The sequence below is a fragment of the Marmota monax genome, unplaced genomic scaffold (assembly GCF_021218885.2).
Source record: "Marmota monax isolate L192 unplaced genomic scaffold, Marmota_monax_Labrador192_F-V1.1 WCK01_AAM20220418_F8-fsc00883, whole genome shotgun sequence".
Taxonomy (NCBI): domain Eukaryota; kingdom Metazoa; phylum Chordata; class Mammalia; order Rodentia; family Sciuridae; genus Marmota; species Marmota monax.
In genome coordinates this window covers 26,243-48,878 of record NW_026693853.1, presented here as the reverse complement: position 1 = coordinate 48,878, position 22,636 = coordinate 26,243, and the positions used below count along the sequence as shown (strand labels likewise).

The following is a 22,636-nucleotide window of genomic DNA, read 5'->3' as shown; positions in this document are numbered from 1 at the left end:
AGGTCTTTGATCCACTTTGTATTGATTTTGTGCAGAATGAGATCATATTTCATTTTTTTATGTATAGACACAAAATTTCCTATTTTCCCAGCACCATTTGTTTAAAAGGCTATATTTTCTCCAATGTATGTATTTGACAATATCTATGTGGGTTTCTGTGTCTTCTCTTCTGCTCAACTGGTCTTCAGGTCTGTTTTTGATGCCAGTACCATGCCATTTGTGTTAATATAGCTTTGTAGTATAATTTAAAGTCTGGTATTGTGATGCCTCCAAGCATTGCTATTCTCAGTATTGCTTTGTCTAGGGTTTCTTGTTTTTCCAAATGACTTTTAGAACAATTTTTTTCTAATACTGTGAAGAATGTCATTAGTATTTTGCTGAGGATTGCATTGAATCTGTATAACACTTCTGGCAGTATGGTCATTTTGATAATATCAATTCTCTTAATGCAAGAACATAGGCCTTTCCATATTCTAAGGTTTTCTTCAACGTCTTTCTTCAATGTTCTATAATTTTTATTATAGAGATCCTTCACTTCCCCTGATTAGTTCCCAAAGGTTTTTTCTTTTTGGTTTTTATAAATGGGACAGTTTTCCTAATTTCTTTTTTCAGCAGATTTATTATTGGAGTATAGGAAAGGAATTGATTTATGTATTTTGAACTTGTGTCCTGCTACTTTACAAAATTTGTGTCAGCTCTAGAATTCTTCTGGTGGAACTTTTGCATCTTCTAAATATAGGTTCATGTCATCAGCAAACAGATAAAATTTCACCTTTTCATTTCCTATTTGTACCCCTTTAATTTTCTTCTCTTGCCTGATTTCTCTGGCTAGTGTTTCAAGGATTATGTTAAATATGAGTGGTGAGAATGGGCATCCTTGTCTTGTTCCTGTTTTTAGAGGAAAGTTTTTCATTTTTCTCTGTTAACTATGATGTTGGCATTGGGTTTGGCATATATAGTTTTTACAATGTTGAGGTAAGTTCCTACTATCCCTAGTTTCTCTAGTGTTCTAAACATAAATGGGTGCTATTCTTTGTCAAATGCTTTTTCTTCATTTATCTATTGATTTATCAATAGATTCTTGCCTTTAACTCTATTTATGTGGTGAATTACATTTATTGATTTGCATATGTTGAACAAGACTTGCATCCCTGGGAGGAAACTCACTTGATCATGGCCCACTATACTCTCACTGTATTTTTGAATGCAGTTTGCCAATAATTCATTAAGAATTTTTCCATCTATATTCATCAGGATTCAGCTGGTTCACCTGGGTTCTATTTTCCACTGCACAAGATTGTAAACCTTGGGTGCTATTCCCCTCTGCTGACTGGAAAAGAGATAACATCATGCCTGTTAAAGCTCCCACTGGCTACTTCCATGAATCATAGGCAATGACCCCATCCACTGCCCGACAGATATAGCCATCTTGCCCATAAACAAATTCCTGTTGGCTATGGACATGAATCCAGTTGCCATCCCTCCTTGCTGCCCTAGAGAGAGATTGCCTTTCTGTCTGGTTCTGAGCTCTTGTTTCCTGTGGCCATGAATCATGGGATTCTTTTCTATCTCTGCTTGGACTCCTATAGATGTTGTATGGAGTACTGGGTTAGGCTAGCACTTCCAAGGACAGGTCTGTTCCACCCCATTACCCTTGTTCATAGTGAGGGTGAGAGGATTTTAGCAAATTTTGGCTAATAGCAATCCCTCTACTAGTTCCTTCTAAAAATATTATTGAGATATCCCACAACAGGGGTAATTCCTCTGGTTTAATTTGGTGCTATCTGGAGGCAGAGAGATCCTATATTGATTTAATTTCTTCTAGAGCAGCTGGCCAATTGTGGGCTCTACAAAATGATTCCATATACAGCATGGCTTTCTGCCAAATTTGGGTTAAACTGATCTTCAATGACCCTACTGTTCCTGTTGCATTTTAATTTGGTCTGCTTTTCTTTCTACCTGTTCAAGGCATAAGCTTGTGTGCTTTTCCTTTCCCTCTTTCTCTCTGTTGCCTCCCCCTCCCTTACCCCAACCTGGGTTTGGGATTAAGGAATTCTGTCTTTATTTTCTGCTCCAGTAACCAAACTTCAAGTCTTTCTGAGTCTCAGACTAATATTAAAGCATTTATTCTGTCATCCACCTCTCTGATGAGTTGTTCTTTCAGGGATCACCAAACTCTGCTCTGCCATATTCCCTTCTTTTTTTTGTATATTATTTTCAGTTGTTAAGTTATGCTACTTAATTTTTTAGTATGGATTCTGATTTTTGTTGTATTTTGTGTCTTGAATTTGTTATTTTTTAGCCCATTTTAAGTATTATGTTCAAGTTTTATTTATTTTTTTCCATTTCTCAAGTATATTTTATTTCTATTACTCTATAGACATATTTTGTTTCTTATCCATTTTTTTCCTTCATAGTAACTTCATATGGGATTTGACCTTGACAGTTTGAGTATCTCATTTTAGTATAAAATTAGTGTTCCTGAACTGTGAACATTGATTTAGAAAATTTTTGTAACTTTATTATTTAGTTTCTTCCATTATTTTTCTATTACTGAAAAACTGACAGTTTAGTATTTGGAATTCCCCACCTCTAACACTTTTATCTGGACCATCTTCTTCCTCTGTTCTGTCATTCTGGCATTCAATTATAATTCCACTCCAAGAAGTCTTCCTCAAATTTGTGCCATGACCTAGAAGGAGAATTCTTGGTTCTGTTTTAAAAACTAATAGAGAATAAACAGCCTTAAGCCCAGTGCCACCTATGGTGCATGCCTGTACTCCCAGTGGCTCTGGAGGCTGAAGCAGGAGAATCATGAGTTTAAAGCCAGCTTCAGCAAAAGCAAGGTGCTAAGCAACTCAGTGAGACCCTGTCTCTAAATAAAATACAAAATAGGGCTGGGGATGTGGCTCAGTGGCCAAGTGACCCTGAGTTCACTCCCCAGTACAAAAAGAATAAATAAAATAAAATAATGAGAATAAACAGCTTTAACTCCTTAAGGTCTTATTATACAGGTCCCTTGCACTCAGTCACCAATAAGTTGTAGTTCTACATTAGTATACCAGGCTTTTCAACAAATTCATGCTACCATTCTTGGAGTTCTCCCACTGCCCTGTATCCATGTGGTGATTTAGAAAGACCCAAAATCCATCCTGCAACTGATGCTATAATATTCTGCTAATCCCTCTATTCTTCATTTTTGAGAGGTTTCCCATTTCCTTTGACTACTTTAAAGATATCATATTATTTTCTGACTTACATTATTCTGTTGAAAAACTACACTGAACACCAAATTGCAAAGAGTTAATTACTGTAATCCAATCGTGTATTTAGCAGGTTCAGGGATATAAGTAGACAACTGACAAATATTTCAAGAATACATCTTGATTTGTGTTTCTAGTTTATTTGCTTTCATGACCTTTCTAGTAATAGGACTTTGAGTCACAAACATTGTAAGATTTAGGGAACTCTTTACTCAGCCTTTCTGGTATAGTTCCAAGATTCTTATGCCACCTTATCTTGTGCACCTTAGGAAAAATTGGATGTTTACCTTTTTCTTCTCTCCATTCCAATTTTCATACCAGCCCATACAGAAGCTTTTAAAAATTCTGCTTATTCATTTATTCGCTTATTTATACCTAGTAGAGTCTCTCTGCTGCACCCAAAGAAAAAAAAAGATTAATAACTCAACAAGGAAGAGTTCTTCTGTCTTAAAATTTTAATTTATATAGGCTCATTTGATTCCACACCTTTCCAATGTTTTTAAAAATATAATCATATTACTTATTCCTTTTTATATTCGTTGAAATAGAAGAAATACCTTGCCACTATTATATCTACTGCCGCAGTCCGGCTGCAGCAAAATAACCGGGGTGACAAACAATTTGTGTAGATTGATACAGCAGGAGAGGGAGCCATTTATTGTAGGACAGGAGGGGTATTTATACATTCCACAGAGCCTATCTTAATTAACATAAACTAGATACAGCAGTCAACCAATAAGAAATCTCCACACTTAATGGCTCGCTGGCGTTACTTCACAAACCACTCCCTCTGGCAAAATGCCAGGTGCCATCCAGACTTGTATACAGACTCTTAACATTTGCCAGGCACTATCCTGACTTGTTTACAGACCCTAACATTTCCTCCTTTTGTTTAATTTAAATAACGACCATAGTGCTTTTTACACAAACACCATAAATAATCTGCTACAAGCAGAAGGGGAGGATATAAAATATCATAATACCAAGCCAATTGATGGCTCCATGCAAGAAGCCCTTGGAAAAATTATACCAGCAATGACACCGTTTGCAAAGACACCGAGTTACAATTTGTTGTAGATTACAGTTTGTTGTCTCAGTCCAGGTAAAGCAGTGTCTCAATAGATTAACTCACAGTCCAGGTAAATCACAGTCCAGGTAAGTTCTGCAGGCAGCTAGCTTGATCCGAAGTCTCGTCCGGTTCTCAGCAACACTGGAAATTCTTCTACTTTCGTTTTCACCGGCACTGGGCAGGAACTCCGGATGGCTAAAGAAAATCCTGTAGCATTCCACTAAGAAAACAACCTTTTAGGGGCTGGAGATGTGGCTCAAGCGGTAGCACGCTCGCCTGGCATGCGTGCGGCCCAGGTTCGATCCTCAGCACCACATACAAAGATGTTGTGTCCGCCGAGAACTAAAAAATCAATATTAAAAAAAAAAAGAAAACAACCTTTTGAACAATTTAGTACATTATCTCAAGGTTTTTTTTTTACATTTGAAATAAGCCTCAATATAGTGCTCATTACTCATTAGCTTCCAGGTGTGGGAGAACCATTGTAGTTACTGGCCTTGGAAATGATCAAACTTCAGGGACCCGGGCCATCTTCGGCCTGCAGCATCCCGGGTAGCCCCAGATGGCCCTGGGGAGAGTCCTGGACTCAAACTGCTTCCAGGCACAGGTTTGGATTTGGGCTCTCGCAGTGGCATCCCCGGGCGGGGGGGCGGGGAAGAGCCGGTTGCCGCTGCTTGGAAAGCCCTTGTTGTGCCATGACTGGCTTGCGCATTCGGCAGCCGCCTCGCCGCTTCACGTACCCTCCGGTAATGAAAAGTATTCAGTAATAGCCTTTTGTTGCAACTTTTTTCCTGATAATCCTTCCTCTTCTGAACTTTCTTCTTTCTGACTAGAATTCCTGGGCATCTATCAACACATGCCCTAACTATTCTTGGTTCCACTGGGGTGCCTCTTTCCCTTCTCAATTTACCTAACACCCCTTCCATATTTTCATCACAAACACAATACAATACACTGAGACAAAACAAGACACAAACATACTGTATCAATCTTCTCCATTTTCTCAAAATGGCCATTTTTCCTCTTGCCCTATCTGTCTAGGGACGAGCAGATTTGCTCCCGTCCTATCTATGGACGGGCAGCTTTTTTTCGTCACTTGACCCCCGAGTGTCCCGGGGCTCCCCATACGGGCCACCATCTGCCGCAGTCCAGCTGCAGCAAAATAACCGGGGGTGGGGGGGGTGGGGGGGGTGACGAACAACTTGTGTACATTGATACAGCAGGAGTAGGAGCCGTTTATTGTAGGACAACAGAGGTATTTATACATTCCACACAGCTTATCTTAATTAGCATAAACTAGATACAGCAGTCAACCAATAAGGAATCTCCACACTTAATGGCTGGCTGGCGTTACTTCACACTCCCTCTGGCAAAATGCCAGGCGCCATCCAGACTTGTTTACAGACTCTTAACATCTACTACAAAATAAGCAATTTCTATGACTATCTTTTTGGAAATGTTATATTTTTCTCATTAGTGTGTATCAACTGTACATAAAAATGGTGCTTAGTGTGAGATTTCAATGAATGTATACAAGATTCTCTCATCAACTTACCTTCGTCAACATTTTAATGCCCCCACCCTCTAGTAATCACCATCCTACTATTTATTTATGTAGTAGTACTGGAGATTGAACCTAGAGACTCCCTACCACTGACCTATATCCAGCACTTTTTATTTTTTATTTTGAGATATGGTCTTGCTAAGTTGCTCAGGCTGGCCTCAAATTTTAAATCCTCCTGTCTCAGTCCTCCAGGGAACTGGACTTGGAAGCATGTTCCACTATCCTAGGTACCATTCTACCTGCCTGCAATGACACTTCCACCAGTGAGACACACACTCCAGCCACACCACTGATCTCCAACACAAATAAACTTTATATGCAAGTAGCTTTTGTAAATTTCTCACCTTTTTTTCTTTTTTCTTTCTTTTTTTTTGGGAGGGGGGTTGGGTAGGGAGGCCTAATAAAAATTTTTCCTTGCCTAAATATCCTTGAATACATCTATAGCTTACTATGACATATATTTCCGCTGAAATGCTCTGTTATTCCCAAATAGACTTATTAATCATGGGAGACTCTCTCTGAATGTTATTTAGATTGACACAATGGTTCTTATAGTCTTAATGAGGGATAAGGAGGAAAGAAAAGGAAGGGCAATATACACTTATTTTTATTGATTCTTATATTTTTTTAAAAAAAGTATTTTGTTTTCCCATTTAACAAAGGAAGGAAGAAAAAAACTGTCTCAAAAATTCCACCTTGAGCAAACCCTGGAATTTTTCACTTTTTTCCTGCTCACTGTGAAAATTGAAGCTCATGATCATCTCAAGCAAAGATCATTCCCAGCTTTGGAAATGCGATTTTGTATTTTCACATAGATTTTGTCCTATTGGTATTTCTGATGATATTGCATTTATGCATTTATGATAAGTTTTAAAGAATTGTATCCTGTGTTTGTAATTGTTTTCCATGAGAAGATTGGCCATCATACCTAATCCAAAAAAAAGGTTATGATAGGAAAGTTAGTAACATCTTTAACAGAATTATTTAGAAAAACTCTACATGCATTCAGAGAAAAAAAAAATCTACAGACAAAAATTAGTCTAGCTTCTAACTTCTCTTTTGCAAGAGCAAATAACAGGAAATACCAGAGTTATAACTATGACAAAAACTTAGGAAAGGGTGTTTGGCTCCAAAATTTAAGACCCAGGTGAGTTGTCATCCCAAAAAAGACATCATAGAACTTTCAGAATTTAGATCCAGGTGCAGTGGTGCAAGCCTGTAATCCTAGTGACATGGCTGAGGCAGGAGGACTGCAAGTTCAAGGCCAACCTCATCATCTAAGCAAAGACCTCTGTAATTTAGTGAGACCTTGTCTCAAAATGAAAAATAAAAAGGTCTGGGGAGGTATCTCAGTGGTACAACACCCCTGGGTTCAATCCCTAGTACCAAGAAAAAATAAAAAGAATTAAGAAAATATATTACTCTAGATAAAATTAAGAAACTAAAACTTGGTAAAAGTATGACAGGATTATCAAAGTAAAACATTCAGAATATTATGTAGAAATAATGCAAATATGGTCATAAACTGAAAATAAATTTCAAAAAATATGACTGGAAGAGATATATGACATGAAAACTAAAGTTTTAATACTAGTAGTGTGGTATGAAAATTAAAGGTTTAATACTAATACTGTGGTTTTTAATTCTCCTCTTTATATTATTAACATCTGAGAAGTAAAAGAGATATCAGAGAAAACATGAATTTCTATTATTTAAGCTCTCACTGGCTGAAAATATTACATATATACATTAATTTATTCTTCATGACATCCCGTTAAGTAAGCATATTGATTTTTTTCTTCTTACTCCAAGAAATTACCTCAATCACGGTGGCTTGAAAACACACAAATTTATTACCTTACTAGAGCTCCATATTACTAGAGCTCCATGGTCCAGCACTCACTGACATTGATCTCATTGGGCTCAATTCAATGTGTCAGAGAAATACACTGAATTCTGTGAACACACTGTGTTCTTTTTTTGAAGTCTCTAGAGGAAAATGTTTCCTTCCCTTCTTAACTTACAGAAATGGCCCACAGTCCTCAGATTATAGACTCCTTTCTCCATACTCAAAGGCAGCAATATCAGGTCAAATTCTTTTGACATAACATCATTAATTTCTGGCTCTTCCACTTTTTAGGAAATTTGGGATGACATTAAACCTATCTTGCTATCCCATGTAATATCTATTTTTTCTTTTTTATGCTTTCATTAGTACATTATAGTTCTAGATTATGATCTAATCATACATTCATGGAATTTTACTTTATTTCAGTCTCATGTTCCACTTTTCCCTCTCCTCTCTCCACTCCCATTTGCCTTGCTGTACTCTACTAGTCTTCCTTTCATTCACTAATTTTTAATTTGTGCTTTATAGATATATATAAAGGTGGAATTCACTGTGGTGTATTTATACATGCACATAGTATAATTTTGCTAAATTCATTCTACATTTTCTTCCTTTTCCTATCCTTCCCCCTTCCCTCTCAATTTCCTTCTATAGCTCCACTGATATTCCCTATATCTTTATGGGTAACCTCTATTTTAAGGTCAGCTGATTAAAGATTTTAAGTCCAGAGAAGCCATAGAACAGGAGAAAATCTTTGTCACATGCAACTCAGATTGAGCATTAGTCTCCAAGATATATAAAGAACTCAAAAAACTTAATATCAAAAAAACAAATAACAATAAATGAGCAAAGGAACTGAACAGATACTTCACAGAAGAAGAAATATGAATATTCAACAAATATATGAAAACATGTTCAACGTCACTAGCAATTAGAGCAATGCAAATTAAAACTACACTGAGATTTCATCTCACTCCAGTCAGAATGGCAATTTTCAAGAATACAAGTAAGGGGGCCTGGGGACGTGGCTCAAGCGGTAGCCCTCTCACCTGGCATGCGTGCGGCCCGGGTTCAATCCTTAGCACCACATACAAACAAAGATGTTGTGTACGCCAAAAACTGAAAAATAAATATTGAAACTTGAAATATTCTCTCTCTCTCTCTCTCTCTCTCTCTCTCTCTCTCTTTCTCTCTTTCTCTCTCAAAAAAAAAGATTTAAAAAAAAAGAATACAAGTAAGGGCTGGGGATTTGGCTCAAGCGGTAGCATGCTCGCCTGGCATATTAAAAATTCTCTCTCTCTCTCTTTAAAAAAGAAAAGAATACAAGTAATGGGGCTGGGGTTGTGGCTAAGTGGCAAAGTGCTTGCCTAGCATGTGTAAAGCACTGGGTTCGATTCTCAGCACCACATATAAATAAATAAAGGTCTATCAACAACTAATAAAATAAGAAAAAATAAAGAATACATGTAACAGTAAATGTTGCCAAGGATGTGGGGAAGATGGTATACTCATACTTTGCTGGTGGGACTGCAAATTGATGCAAATACTCTGGAAATTAGTATGTAGATTATTTAGAAAACTTGGAAAGGAACCACCATTTGACCAAGTAATCTTACTCCTTGGCATATACCGGAAGAACTTAAATCAGCACTATATTGATGGAGAGGTAGCTCAGTGGTATAGCACCCCTGGGTTAAATCCCTAGTACCAAGAAAAAAAAAAGAATTAGAAAATATATCACTGTTCATAACAGCTCAATTCACAATAGCTAAGCTGTGGAACTAACCTAGGTTCACTTCAATAGATGAATGGATAAAGAAAATGTGGTACATATGCACAATGGAATATCAGCCATAAAGGAGAATGAAATTAATGCATTTGCCAGTAAAGGGATAGAAGTGGGAGCTATCATGCTAAGTGAAATAAACCAATCCCAGAAACCAAAGGCAGAATGTTCTCTATGATGTGCAGATGCTGACTCACAATAGGCAGGGTTGGGGAATAGAGGTTCACCAGATCGGACAAAGGGAATGGGGAGAATGGATGGGGAAATGGGAATGGAAGAGACAGTACAATGAATCAGACATAACTTTTCTAAGTTATTATATAAATACAAGACCATTATAACTCCACATCATGTATAACGACAAGAATGGGACATAATATCATACTATGACATGTCAAAATATATCTATATTCACATAAAACTAAAAGAACAAATAAAAAAGGAGGAAAAAAAGATTTTAAGTCCATCTGCAACCTTAGTTCCCATTTAACACGTAACTAACATACTAATAGTTCCAGGAATTAAGATGTGAAAACCTTTAAAAATGATTATTCTGTCAAAGACTATCCTCTGTCCTCCTAAAATTCATGTCACTCAATGTTTACACCATCTTACAGTCCTCAAAATTCTGAACACATTACAGCATTAACTTAGAGTTCAAAATGTCATCTAAATCCTATTTATTAGCAAACATAAATTTCCTAAATTCCTTATTTTATAATAAAAATCTCAAAGTACTTATTTTGTAGGGAAATAAATAGATCAAATAAAGAGAAAGGCTTTAAATATTTATATGTATATTTATATGATCCCAAAGTATACTAAGCCAAGAACAGATCTGGGTAAAAACAATCTGATGGGACACATTTTCAACTCCATCAGACAATCATAATAGTGATATTACAGTATGCAAAACAATGCTCTGCCTTTTTAAGATGCCTACATACTTGAAAATTGTAAAAAATATTTTCTTATTCTTTGAAGAATTATGCAAAATATAAACTTTTTGGTTGATAATGGTTTTCATTCATTACTTTGAAAGTGTCCAACTATTAATTGTTGGCCTCCATATTTATGTGCCACTCTTAAAAGACTTCTTTGTACATGATGAGTCATTTCATTCTTGTCTGCTTCTAAGATTTTCTTATTGATTTTTGCTTTTGACACTTTTATTATGTATATCTGTTAATACCTGAGTTCATCCTAATTAGAGTTCAATGAGTTTCTCAGATGTGTAGATTAATGTTTTCACCAAATCTGAGAAACTTTCAGACATTTATCTTCAAATATTCTTCTCCCTTTTGTCCTCTCTCCTTTTCCTCTGGAATTCTTGTTATATGTATGCTGGTAAGGTGTGATAATGTTCTACACATTTGAGACTCTGGTTATTTTTCTTCATTTTTTTACCTTTTCTATTCCATAGTCTGGATAATGTCAATTGACCAATATTAAAATTCTGGTTCTTCTTGTGTAAGGCCTACTCTGTTGTTGAACTTCTGTAGTTAATCTTTCATTTGACACTGTACTTCTCCATTCCCTTGTTGTACTTGGTTCAATAAGTCTTTTTAATTGCACTCAGGGGCACTCAACCACTGAGCCACATCTCCAACCCTATTTTGTATCTTTTTTAGAGACAAGGTCTCACTGAGTGCTTAGCACCTCATTTTTGCTGAGGCTGGCTTTGAACTCAAGATCCTCTTGTTTCAGCTTCCCAAGCTGCTGTGATTACAGGCATGCGCCACTATGCCTGGTCCAGTCTCATATTTTCTTTTTATTGTTTAGACATAGTGTTATGGTTTGAATCTGTAATGTCCCCCAATGGCTCATGTGTTGAAGTCTTGGTCCCCAGTGCAGCAAAGGTTCAGAAGTGAGCTCTTGGTAAGTGACTGAATCATGAAAGCTCTGACCTCATCAATGGATTAAACTATTAATAGGTTCATAACTGAAGTGTAGATTACTGGAGGTTGATATGCATGATATATAGAAATCTCCATTTAACCAGTAGCTAAACATAAAGCTAACAGCAGGAGCTACATATAATAGGGATTGAAGAATTTGCAGAATTAATCAAGGAAATAAATTTTTTTTTAATTTTTATTTACTGATATTCATTTACTGAATAGCTTATTCTTCATATGCACAAAATCCTGTTCATGCCATGTGGCTTTTTTAGAGTTCCTTAAGAATTTCTGTGGTTTTGACTCAGCAATTTCACAGTTCAGGTCTTCTGTTAAAGTTTTTATTCTTATATGCTGCAACTAGTACCGCCTCCTCAGGCAGCTGCCATATAAAACTATCATTGCTGACTATTTTCAGCAAACATTTTGAAGACAAGATTTTTCCCAACAAGTAAATTTTGAATAGGTCACATAATCCATAACCCATGAAAATGGAGCTCTTTCAAGGAGCTGCCAGAAAGATCAGTAGTGCCATCAAACTGATGATGGGGATTTTTTAAAAATTCCAAAATGATTCTGCCCTCTGCGGTTCTAGACTGCTGGATTTCATAGCAACCATTTAGCCAGTGAGAATGAAAATAGAGCAAATTAAAATGCCACACAGCTTTATGTTCTAAGCAACATTTAGCTCTTTTATAGAACAACTACTTTTTGGATTATTACAAGGCTGGCTAATTTCAAGAGTTCTAAAAAAGTTTACTTAGTAAATTTTGTCATTGTTTTCATAGATGAGATCATTATTTTTTTTTGGGGGGGGGGTCCTTACTCTACCATTCTGGAGTCCTAACATACATGGTAAAATATTTTGTTATTCCTCAATGCTCAAAGTTAGAGGTCCAAACTCTATCAGTCTCCAAAGTTTCCATATGATTTGGTCAGAGAAATGCTGAGAGCTTTTAGCTTTTCTTTTGTGTAGATAAGTGGCAAAATGTTTTTATGTTTCACAATATTACCTTTAAATGGATTAGATTCTCATTATCTTTTAAAAATGCATTTAAATTCCAATTTAAGTATGAAGAGTAGCACAAAATTGTATATATAACTTACTGACAACAGCTTACTTTAGCTATCTAACATTAAATAATTGTTGCCTATGGCTTTTTAACCCTATTTTCCCCTGTTAGGCCAGGTTTGGATACAGGACATTATGAAACATTATCTAGCTATAAAACATTAAATAACATGAATAAATATCAACTTAATTTGTTATTTCTATATAAATCTGAGACTTACAATTTAGGATTCAGGGTGTACAGTAACAATAATTATGGGTCTGCATGGGTTAACAAAATTAAAGAATAGCCTTAAATCTCTTACACATTTAGGAAACAGTGTTAATGATCAGAAATTGACTTAGTCTAAGTAAACAAATATAAGACAGATCTTTCAATAACAATGTGGCCTTTGTATGACTATACACAAAAGAGAGCACTTACTGGATATCTTGCTAGTAAATTTACATAAACTTTAATTTTATAGATTTTATATAACACTTATATAAGGCTTAGATGGATATAGTAATCAGATGTATACATATACCTAGTCACTTATTTTTCTGGTGTCAACTATACCTATACCATTATAATCTAAATGACAACTATTTGTTTAGCCAGTTATAAATTAATCATTTAAGACTTTAAAACAGGTGCAAACACTAAATTCTTTAAGACTTAGTTTCACTAAGTAATGAGACCAAACAAATGCATATATAATGAAATTATCTTCATAGATAAGAGTGAACCAATGTTTTAGATTTTTACTTCATGTCAGTACACCAAAGTTGAAATAACTGACTGTGCTAACAAAAGACCCGAGAGGAACACAAACTTCAAAACCCAGCTGAGGTCTTTTCCCTGGTTTGTGAAGTTTGCTGAGTAAGTATCCAATTTACGTTAAAATTGATTTACTCATTTTTAATTTAGGTTACCCATGAAAACCAAGTTTAATTAACATTATAAGTCATTTTTTTTCTGTTGAAGAAAAATCCTAGAAGCAGCAATGAACATTAGAAGCAATGGACATTGTACTTAAAATATTTAATAGAAAAGGACATTTCCCATTATCTGATCATCTGGAAAAACAATGTGGATTAGTGATTTTAATGGCTTCATTATCTTTGTTTACCCAATTTAAATTGAAGTTTTGAATCATATGAATCAAAGGTATTTGGATCAATATTTTTGAATTTTGAGCACTTTATATGTTGATTCTGATATACATGTGTAAACAAGACAGTACTCAGAACAAATAAGTAAAGGCCTTATAAGTTTTAAAACTTATTAAAAGTTAACCCTTGTAAATTTTCCTCTGAATAAAGCACAGTGTAAAAAAACTTTTAGGGCTAAGGATGTGGCTCAAGCGGTAACACACTCTCCTGGCATTTGCGGGGCGCTGGATTCGATCCTCAGCACCACATAAAAGTAAAATAAAGATGTTATGTCCACCGAAAACTAAAAAATAAATATTAAAAAATTCTCTCTCTCTCTCCTTAAAAAAAATTAAAAAAAAAAACTTTTGTAGTTGGATAAAATAGGTCTGATCAGAAATTTTAACTTAGGTGCACAGAATAAAACTCATGAGCTCAGAATTTTAAAAACAAGAGTCCTAGAAAAAAATGATATGGCCATGAATTATTTTAGTAAAGCAACATGAGAGAAAGAGGAAAAAGAGAGAAAGAAAAAGAAAGAGAGAAAAAAGCTCTAAAGTTAAAGAGACATTTTTTTTTTTTTTTTTTTTTTAGTCTTAGGCCCCCTGTTGAGTCTGCCATTTTGCATTCCTGTGCTAGCTTCCTCCTGGCCTAGGCCTGGGAAATTGCTGCCTAGGGCTTTTTAGCCCTATTTTCCCCTGTTGGTAATTAGGCCAGGTTTGGATACAGAAAATTATGAAACATTATTAGTGGAGATGAGGAAGATGGCAGGGTCAAAGAACAATTGGGCCTTAGAATTGGTGGTACTGACAAGTTAAAGGGGAGAGGTATTGGAGTTGTTTTGTGTATATAAAGGCCATAGAGGAGGAGAGGGTTCTCTCCTAGTTGGGGACATCCCAGCATTTAGGAAGTATAGAGAGACAGAGAAGTGAGGAGGCCCAGAAAACCTGAGGGTTCTGAGAAGTCTGCTTGGGGTTTTGGACATTGTTGAAAAGCAAAGGGTTGAGGCCTTGGTGAGATCTAGGTGTGTGAGGAGAGGTCCAGTGATTGGTGGAGTCTTTGTAGAACAAGAGGTTAGCCTGATATTTGTAGGTATTATGAGAGTCTGAAAGTAGGGATTAAGTGGCTGTATGTGTGTAAGGAAGTGCTTGCATCAGGCCATAAGGTGCACAGATAATGATCCAGCACAGCTAGTCATTTTTAGTAGTGAGAAGCATAGCCAGCAGATGGTTTTATTTTGTTTCAGATATGTTTGGTTAAGGAGTTTGTAAGTAAGGTTGAGAGTATGGTACAGGTGGTCAATGTTAAGTATAGTGAAATCAGAAGATCCAGAGGGAGTAAAGAAGAGTGATATCATTGGGAGAGCAAGAGGGAACAGGAGCAGGCTGGGAAGATTGGGAGACTGTCCATGAGAGCAGATATGTGGAGGACTAGGAAGGCCCAGATTGGGAGAGCTATGGGGTGCCGGAGGTGCTGGGGGTACATGTGGGGCATGAGCTGGGATGACAAATAGGGAGGAGACTCATTTGCTGGATCAAAACGTGGGAAGCCTTGGGATCATGGAGTTAAGAATGGTCCATAGAGGGTTTAGTGGCCAGGAAGAGTTGAGCAGGTGAACAGGAAGAGCAGAGAGAGGATTTGGAGCAAAAGAACGAAAAGGACTGAATATAGATAAGTTCCCTCCATTTTCTGGAGCGCTCACAGAAGCTATGTAAGTCCCCAAGAATGGTTAGTCAGCCAATTAGCGCCATTGTCTAAATCATGTTGACGCCTTGCTTGATTGGAGAGAAAAATGAGTTTTGTACCTTCTTGTCCAGGGCCAAATGGAGAGGCCTAAGCTGAGTTAATAAACATCCCAAAGAGAAGTGGGACAGGTATTGAATGGATTTATTCCCATGGTGAGTTTACTAGAGAAGGCAAAGAGGCAAGTGTCTTTGAGTCTCAGGCTCCCAGTAGAAATTAGAGGAAGAAGCCCAGGGAGGGTCATCACCCCATCGATGGGAATTCCAGACTAACCCCAGTGGAAGAGGGTTCCAGAGGGATAGCAGACATGGAGGTCTATACTTGGCGCCAAGAGAGAGGAGAGAGAGAGAAAACAGAACAAACAAAAAAAAAAAATTAGACTCCATACCCAGGGGGAGACTCACCAGGGGATAGTCCATCTGGGGATCAATTGGCCCATATTCAATGAATGGCTGAGGTGCTCCAATTAAAAAGGAAGATTCCATGAGAGATTTGAATATTCCATTTTGATTGAGGGTTCACCAAAGCATGTCAGATCCCTAGAGGGAGAGCAGGGTCGATGGTGAAATGTCCCCCATCTGAGTCACATAATGTTAGGACAGAATGCTCAAAGAATCTCTGGAGACAGAGTTCATGTTTAGAAAAAAAGTTTATTGACAGGTAAAACATGCCAGGTTGTCCATAGAGTGGTACAACAGCCAGAGTTATTTGAATCGGGTTTTTATATCTTTTTTTTTTACCAAGGAAAAAGAGCAAGCTGGAAATGGCCTTGAGTGTAATAAGCTAGAATTGACCTTGGGTATAGGTGGTCTGGTAAAGTTAATTCCTGTATTTAGTAACCTTGGGTGGGGGCGGGACATGGAAACAGGGCATCCCAAGTTTCTTTTTCTTGGCAGCTCAGGACCCCGTCCCAGGCAAAGATGTTGTTCCAGAACCAAAATGGAGTCACTAATGTCCAGGATATCCCATTAATTAATCTTCACAATATTATTAACAATCACTTTTTTTAATAGATAAGAAAACTAAGGACTATAGATGTTAAATAACTTACAAAGTCATTAATATGTTCTGGGCCACTGTGGGTACTGAACTTTCTCAATCAGTAATCAGAAAGGAAAAGATTAAACTTCTTTACGAAATTAAAAAAAAAAAAAAGATTCTTGGATTGGAGTCAATAAAACAATAACAAGAAGCAATCTATCTGCTGTTTATTAAAGAAACAACCAAAACAAAATGACTGAGGTTAAATAGGAATGAATGAATGACCTGAGGTTTATTAGGCAAAAACAAAGAAAAACAGCAAAAGCTAAAGCATTAACATCAAGGCAGATTTTAAGGCAAAAATGCTAAATGATACAAAGAAGCATTTCTTATACTAAAAGCATAAAATAAATTAGGTAGATTTTATAAAAAGACATGTACCTTTTCAGGATGAATAATACAAAGTCAAAATGCACAAAATCCTCAAAATATAATTGTAATAAAATTACACATTTTTCTGAGTATTAGGTAGATCAAATAAAATGTCATAGAAAAGTCTTTTGTTCTTCACATTAGTTATATCAAAGATATACACATACTTTAAAAAACATATCTACGAATAGAATAAAAACCAAAATATTATAAATCTTTGTCTTTATAGTCACTCTTTTCAATGATTAATGCATCATATTTTCTTCATAGCAAAAGTTATTTTCAATGATAAATAATTATTCTCAATGACAAAATTAAAAAGCAGCCTAACTTGTGTAATCCTAAATGAAGGTACTGTGTGGTCGGTCCTTCCTGCTGGACTATTTCCCGGGACTATTTCTCGGCCTTTCTTTCTGTGATTTTTAATGTGTATTCACTAAATATAACACTCAACAATGAAAAATTTAACCCTCTAAACTGTTTTTAGCTAACATTAGGCCAGTATTCAGACTAAGTTAATATCCTCATAAAAGGAGGAAAGGGGGAAAGATGAGTTAATGGTGATGCTTCTTTTTTTAAATAGAGAGAATTTTTTAATATTTTTTTTTTTTTTAGTTTTCGGTGGACACAACATCTTTATTTTATTTTTATGTGGTGCTGAGGATCGAACTCAGCGCCCCGCACATGCCAGGCGCACTTGAGCCACATCCCCAGCCTAAATTGTGATACTTTTATACTTCTTTCTAGATGAAGCCATAAGAGAAGGACCATTAAGTAGGAGGGGTGTGTGTGTAGGTGTGGGTATGTGTGTGGAAATTTCATATTTTCTTTTTTTAAATAATGGTTTGCTGCACAATTCAGTTAACCCTAAATCTCCCAGACTCGTTCCTAGTGGAATTTCCTCTGTTTCAGGGCCTGGCCAACGTGGATGGCCCAGTGGGGAGGTTGTTCAGTTGATCCGATCTTAACATTTGTCTTTTCTACTTTCTGTGATTCTGTCTGTCCCCTTCATCTTTCAGTTTTGAACATGGTGGGAGAGATGCTGCTGATGGTGGTGTTCTGTTTTCTGAAGGTTTCAAGAAAAAGCAACATCAAACAAATAAGCAAGCAGTTTCTGCTTCCCAACTCGGACTAGGGGAGATCCCAAAGCTGTTTTGAATCATACAGATGCTGATGTCTCTGCCACTATTTTGGGTGTGGGATTGGCAGTAGGTGACAGAAGTAAATGAAAGGCAAGAAGAAGAGCCAAGCAAAGGGATCTTGGGTCACTGTTCCTTCTACCATAGTTGTTTTAGAAATCCCAGCTTCTAGCCAGACAATCCCATAATAACTCTATCAGTCTTAGTAGTTACCTTGGGCCAAATGTGGGAAAAGATGCTGAGAAAGGTAATGTCTTTTTGTTGGGTCTGACACACAGTAGAATCAACAGGTAGGGAGAAGTACATCATGACAGACTGCAGGAGATGATCCAAAAGGTTGTTTTCAAGGTCAGAAATCCAACACAGATCTCACTGGGTTCAAATCAAGGTTTTAGCAGTGGTGTATTCCTGTCTGGAGGCTCTAGTGGATCATCTGCTTCCTTTCTTTTCCAGTTTCTAAACACAGTCCATTTCCCTTGGTTGTGGCTCTTCCTCCCTCACCCCCTTTTTTATTTATTTTTAATTTTGAGACAGGGTCTAAGTTACCCAAGCTGGCCTCAAACTCAAAATCCTCCTGGTATTACAAACATCTACCAGCATGTATACTGAGCAATATTTTGGCCCTCTCAGAAATCTTGATCTCCTGCTTGATATCAAATCTCAATTTCTCTCTCTCTCTCTTTCTCTCTCTCTCTCTCTCTCTCTCTCTCTCTCTCTCTCTCTCTCTCTCTCTCTCTCTCACACACACACACACACACACACACACACTATATTCATAATTGCTTTTGTACCTATCTTCCCAGGTTAATCAACCTTTCTCCAATAGTGTCACATAATGTTCTAAAGGCTTATTGAAATTTATTCACTCAATTACTATAAAATACTTTCTGAATAGATAATGAATGGAAGGATATTTCTGTCTAATTCAGTATCCATTAGCAACTTGTAATTATTGAGAAACTGAAATATGGCTAGGCCAATGGGAGGGGCACATGCCTATAATCCCAGTGACTATAGAGGTTGAGACAGAAGGATGACAAGTTTGAGGCTAGACTCAGCAACTTGTTGAGACTCTGTCTTGACATAAGAAATTAAAAAAGGCTCGGGTGTAGCTAAGTAGTAGAGCATTCCTGGGTTTAATCTTTAGTATTGGGAAAGAAAGAAAAAGGAAGGGAAAAAAAAGAATGATAGAACTGGAAAAGGTGGCACATGCCTGTAATCCCAAAGACTTGGGAGGTTGAGGCAGAAGAAATACCAAGTTCAAGTCCAGTCTCAACACTTTAGTGATGACCTCAGCAACTTAGCAAGACTCTTGTCTCAAAATAAAAATAAAAAAGGGCTGTGGCTTTGTGTTAAAGTACCCCTGGGTTCAATTCCCAGGCTGGCTCAAGCTGAGAAATGTTCTAAATTCAAAAAAACAGACACTTTGGACACTGCTAAAAAAAAAAAAAAAATTCTCAATAATAAACTTTATATTGAGTATATGTTGAAATGATAATATTTTAGATACACTGGGATAAACATAATTGAAGTTAATTTCATCCGTTATTTTACTTTCTTTAGTGTGGCTATTATTAAATGTAAAATTACATTAATGTGATGGTCATCATTATACAAAATACATGTATGAAGATTTGAATTTGGTATCAACATACCTCATATACAAACAGAGATATGAAAAATTGTGGTATATATGTGTATTAAGAATTGTAATGCAAAAAAGAGAGTTCATGTATAATGGCATAATTTGGTATGAACATACTTTATATAGAGTTATGAAAAACTGTGCTGTAAATGGGTAATAATGAGTGTAATGCATTCCACTATTGTCATGTATGTAGATTAAAAAAAAAGATGGATCAAAAATAAGTAAATAAACCCTTATTTTTTGTATTTTGAAAAGGAAGATTATAAGAAAAAAAAGAAAATGTAAAATGTCCTCACGTTTCTGGCTCATACTATATTTCTATTGAACAGTACTGTTCTAGGGATAACTACATGAACGTGAACAAGCAGTCCATCTTTCAAACTGATTTTAGTCTGGTTAATAAAAACAACAAACAAAATCATATACATAAACATACAGACACACATGAACATACTCATACATGAATATTGTATATAAACCTAGGGAAGAAGAGTAGTATAAATCTTAATTCAAAATGATTATTTCCATATTGATGAAAACTTTGCTTATAAAATACTGCCACAAAATTTAAATAATGAGGTTGAATGATTTTTACAGATATATACAACTTTTTCCCTTACCAAAAATTATTTGAGAAATATTTCAAAATGTAGAAAAGTAATCAAGAGTATTATAATAATAGTTCTTTTCCACCAAAAAGAACTGATGGTAGTTTTATATTAACTTATTTAAGTCTTTTATGAATAATAAGATAGTTAAAGTTAAGGTCTGTATATAAACTCTACATGTAACTAAGAGTTTCTTACTTTGTGGTTAGCACTAGACTAGGAAAGGAGTTGAAATCTGAAATAGAATGGACTGCACTGTTTCTGTACATTTTTTAATCACAAGAAAAATTAAATTTTACCATTTATTAAAATACCCAGAGTAAGAGCATAAGGTTTCCACATATTATAACTCCATTCCTTCTTTTATTCTTTGTTTTAAACATCTGTATTTATAAATGCCTTGGAGGGGGGGACGTTGAACAGAAATCTTTAAAAGAATTATTTTAGTAATTCAATATTCATTGCTGAGTGATGCAACTATTGTCGACTTTGTTATTTTGTTCTTAATAGGCTTCTGCATTTTCAAAGAATCTATTATAAGCCAGGCATGGTGGCACAGGCCTGTAATCCCAATATCTCAGGAGGCTGAGGCAGGAGAATCACCAGTTCAAAGTTCAGTAAAAGAGAGGCTAAGCAACTCAATGAGACCTTGTCTCTAAATAAAATACAAAATAGGGCTGGGGATATGGCTCAGTGGTGGAGTGCCCCTGACTTCAATCTCTGGTGCCTAAAGAAAAAAAAATCTATTATAAGCAATCATTTTATAATTGTAATGCTATGAGTAGAAAAAACACTGGCACTAAAAATTAAAACTATTTAAGAGTGAATATACTAATAATCCTAGTAACATTGTCATGCTACTAAGATACTCAGACAATGACTTTGGTCAAGATGAAAATTTTTTTAAGAGTGCTTGATCTTTTCATTTCTAATTATGTATGATTAATTTCTATGGTCTATTATATCCATGGCTGGTAAAATTTTTAAAAATGGCACTGTCTTTGGAAAACAACTGAATATATATATTATCTTTAAAATATTAAAATTACTTAAAAGGGCTTATGCCCTTTACCCCAGTATTGCCACTGCTCAAACATTTTTCCAAGAGGGGAAATATATGTGTGTGTGTGTGTGTATACACACACACACACACACATATACATACATATACACATATATATAAAAAATTGATCATTGAATCTTAGGTACAATTGAGAAAGTTGGTGAGATTAAAGAAGAAAAAGTTAAACTACAGTGCATTATAAAAAGTATAATAAGGCATTCATAGGTGCATGTAAACAATGCTAATTCCACCATATATTTCCCAAACTTTGGATGCTATTCAATAAAACAGCTCATCTTTGTAACAGAAATTATGAAATAAAATAGACAAACACTTATGCAAGGCTAGGTGAAGGATAAATTTCGTGTGTTTATGCCATGATTATTACATAAAAGTTAATATTGTTAAGTATAAGGAAAGGAAGAGAATACGTGAAAATGAATAGCCTTTTTTAACTGGGGTAGGAGGATTGAACATCTCTCTCATGAACAATCTTGGGATCCACGGAGGCATTATACAACTTTCTACTTTTACTTTCTAACTACCATCATTTTAAATTATCCAGTGTTATCTGTCATCAAAAGCATTTTCTTCCCAAAAGCCCCATCTGATAAATACAAATTAGAACTAGTGTTGTTTGTAAGCACGCTATTACTGTCCTTTATATTTAAAAAGCACTTGAATTTTTTCCAAAAGTTCCAGAATTAGAGAACTGAGTACTTGCAAAGGGATAACAAAATGCTAATTTGAAATAGCAACCAGTATTCTAGGGTCTTGGAGAAATAGTGACCACTTCTGGCATTGCATTTGATCCATAATTTTCTTTATTAATCTTAAGTGCTTTCTACTTCCAAAGTGATTTGACCGCAACTGTTATTAGAATTGGCCTAGACGCCTGCACTTCCTCAGTGCTGCCCACAGCAGCAGAGTGGACATGGATGGACACTGTCACGCACTTATAAGGAAGGATTCTTCCACTCTTCCTCTCATTTACTCACTACGCGATCTGCGCAGGGTCGGTGTGTGTAAATACTGTAGTATTGTGTACGCACTTTGAAGCAGCCAAGGGGTAAATAGATACCAATACTGAAGCATAACACCAAAAAAGGGCGCAGGGTCGTGGAGGAAGGCGGAGGGGGCGAGATGATCAGCTCGCTGCAACAGAGACCACGGCCAACAAGGACCACGGCCAACAAGGCGCGACTCCATCGCGGGCAGCCCCTCAACCCCCAGATACCTTCAATTTCTCCTCTTTGCGCTTCAGTCTACACTTGCCCAGCATACACCTCCGACCTCCGCTGTCACTCGCCGGAGCCTGACCTACCCGCCCCGGCCAGCAACAAGAGATCCCGCCTCCTCCTCCTCCACCTCCTCCTCCTACTCCTCT

At 36.3% G+C, this 22,636-nt stretch overlaps 1 long non-coding RNA gene across 2 annotated transcripts; it reads right to left on the bottom strand.

Annotated features, from left to right (window-relative positions):
- Positions 1–3,883: 3,883 nt before the first annotated feature.
- On the bottom strand, positions 3,884–22,599 carry LOC124105340 (uncharacterized). 2 transcript variants are annotated; one of them, XR_006855697.2, is made up of 4 exons: positions 22,487–22,573; positions 15,783–15,917; positions 8,795–8,864; positions 3,884–4,674 (listed from the first exon to the last, which is right to left on the bottom strand). It is a non-coding gene; the product is annotated as an uncharacterized LOC124105340 (long non-coding RNA). The 2 variants fall into 2 exon arrangements; XR_009228467.1 differs by lacking the exon at positions 15,783–15,917 and having other exon boundaries at positions 22,487–22,599.
- Between the last annotated feature and the right edge of the window lie 37 nt (positions 22,600–22,636).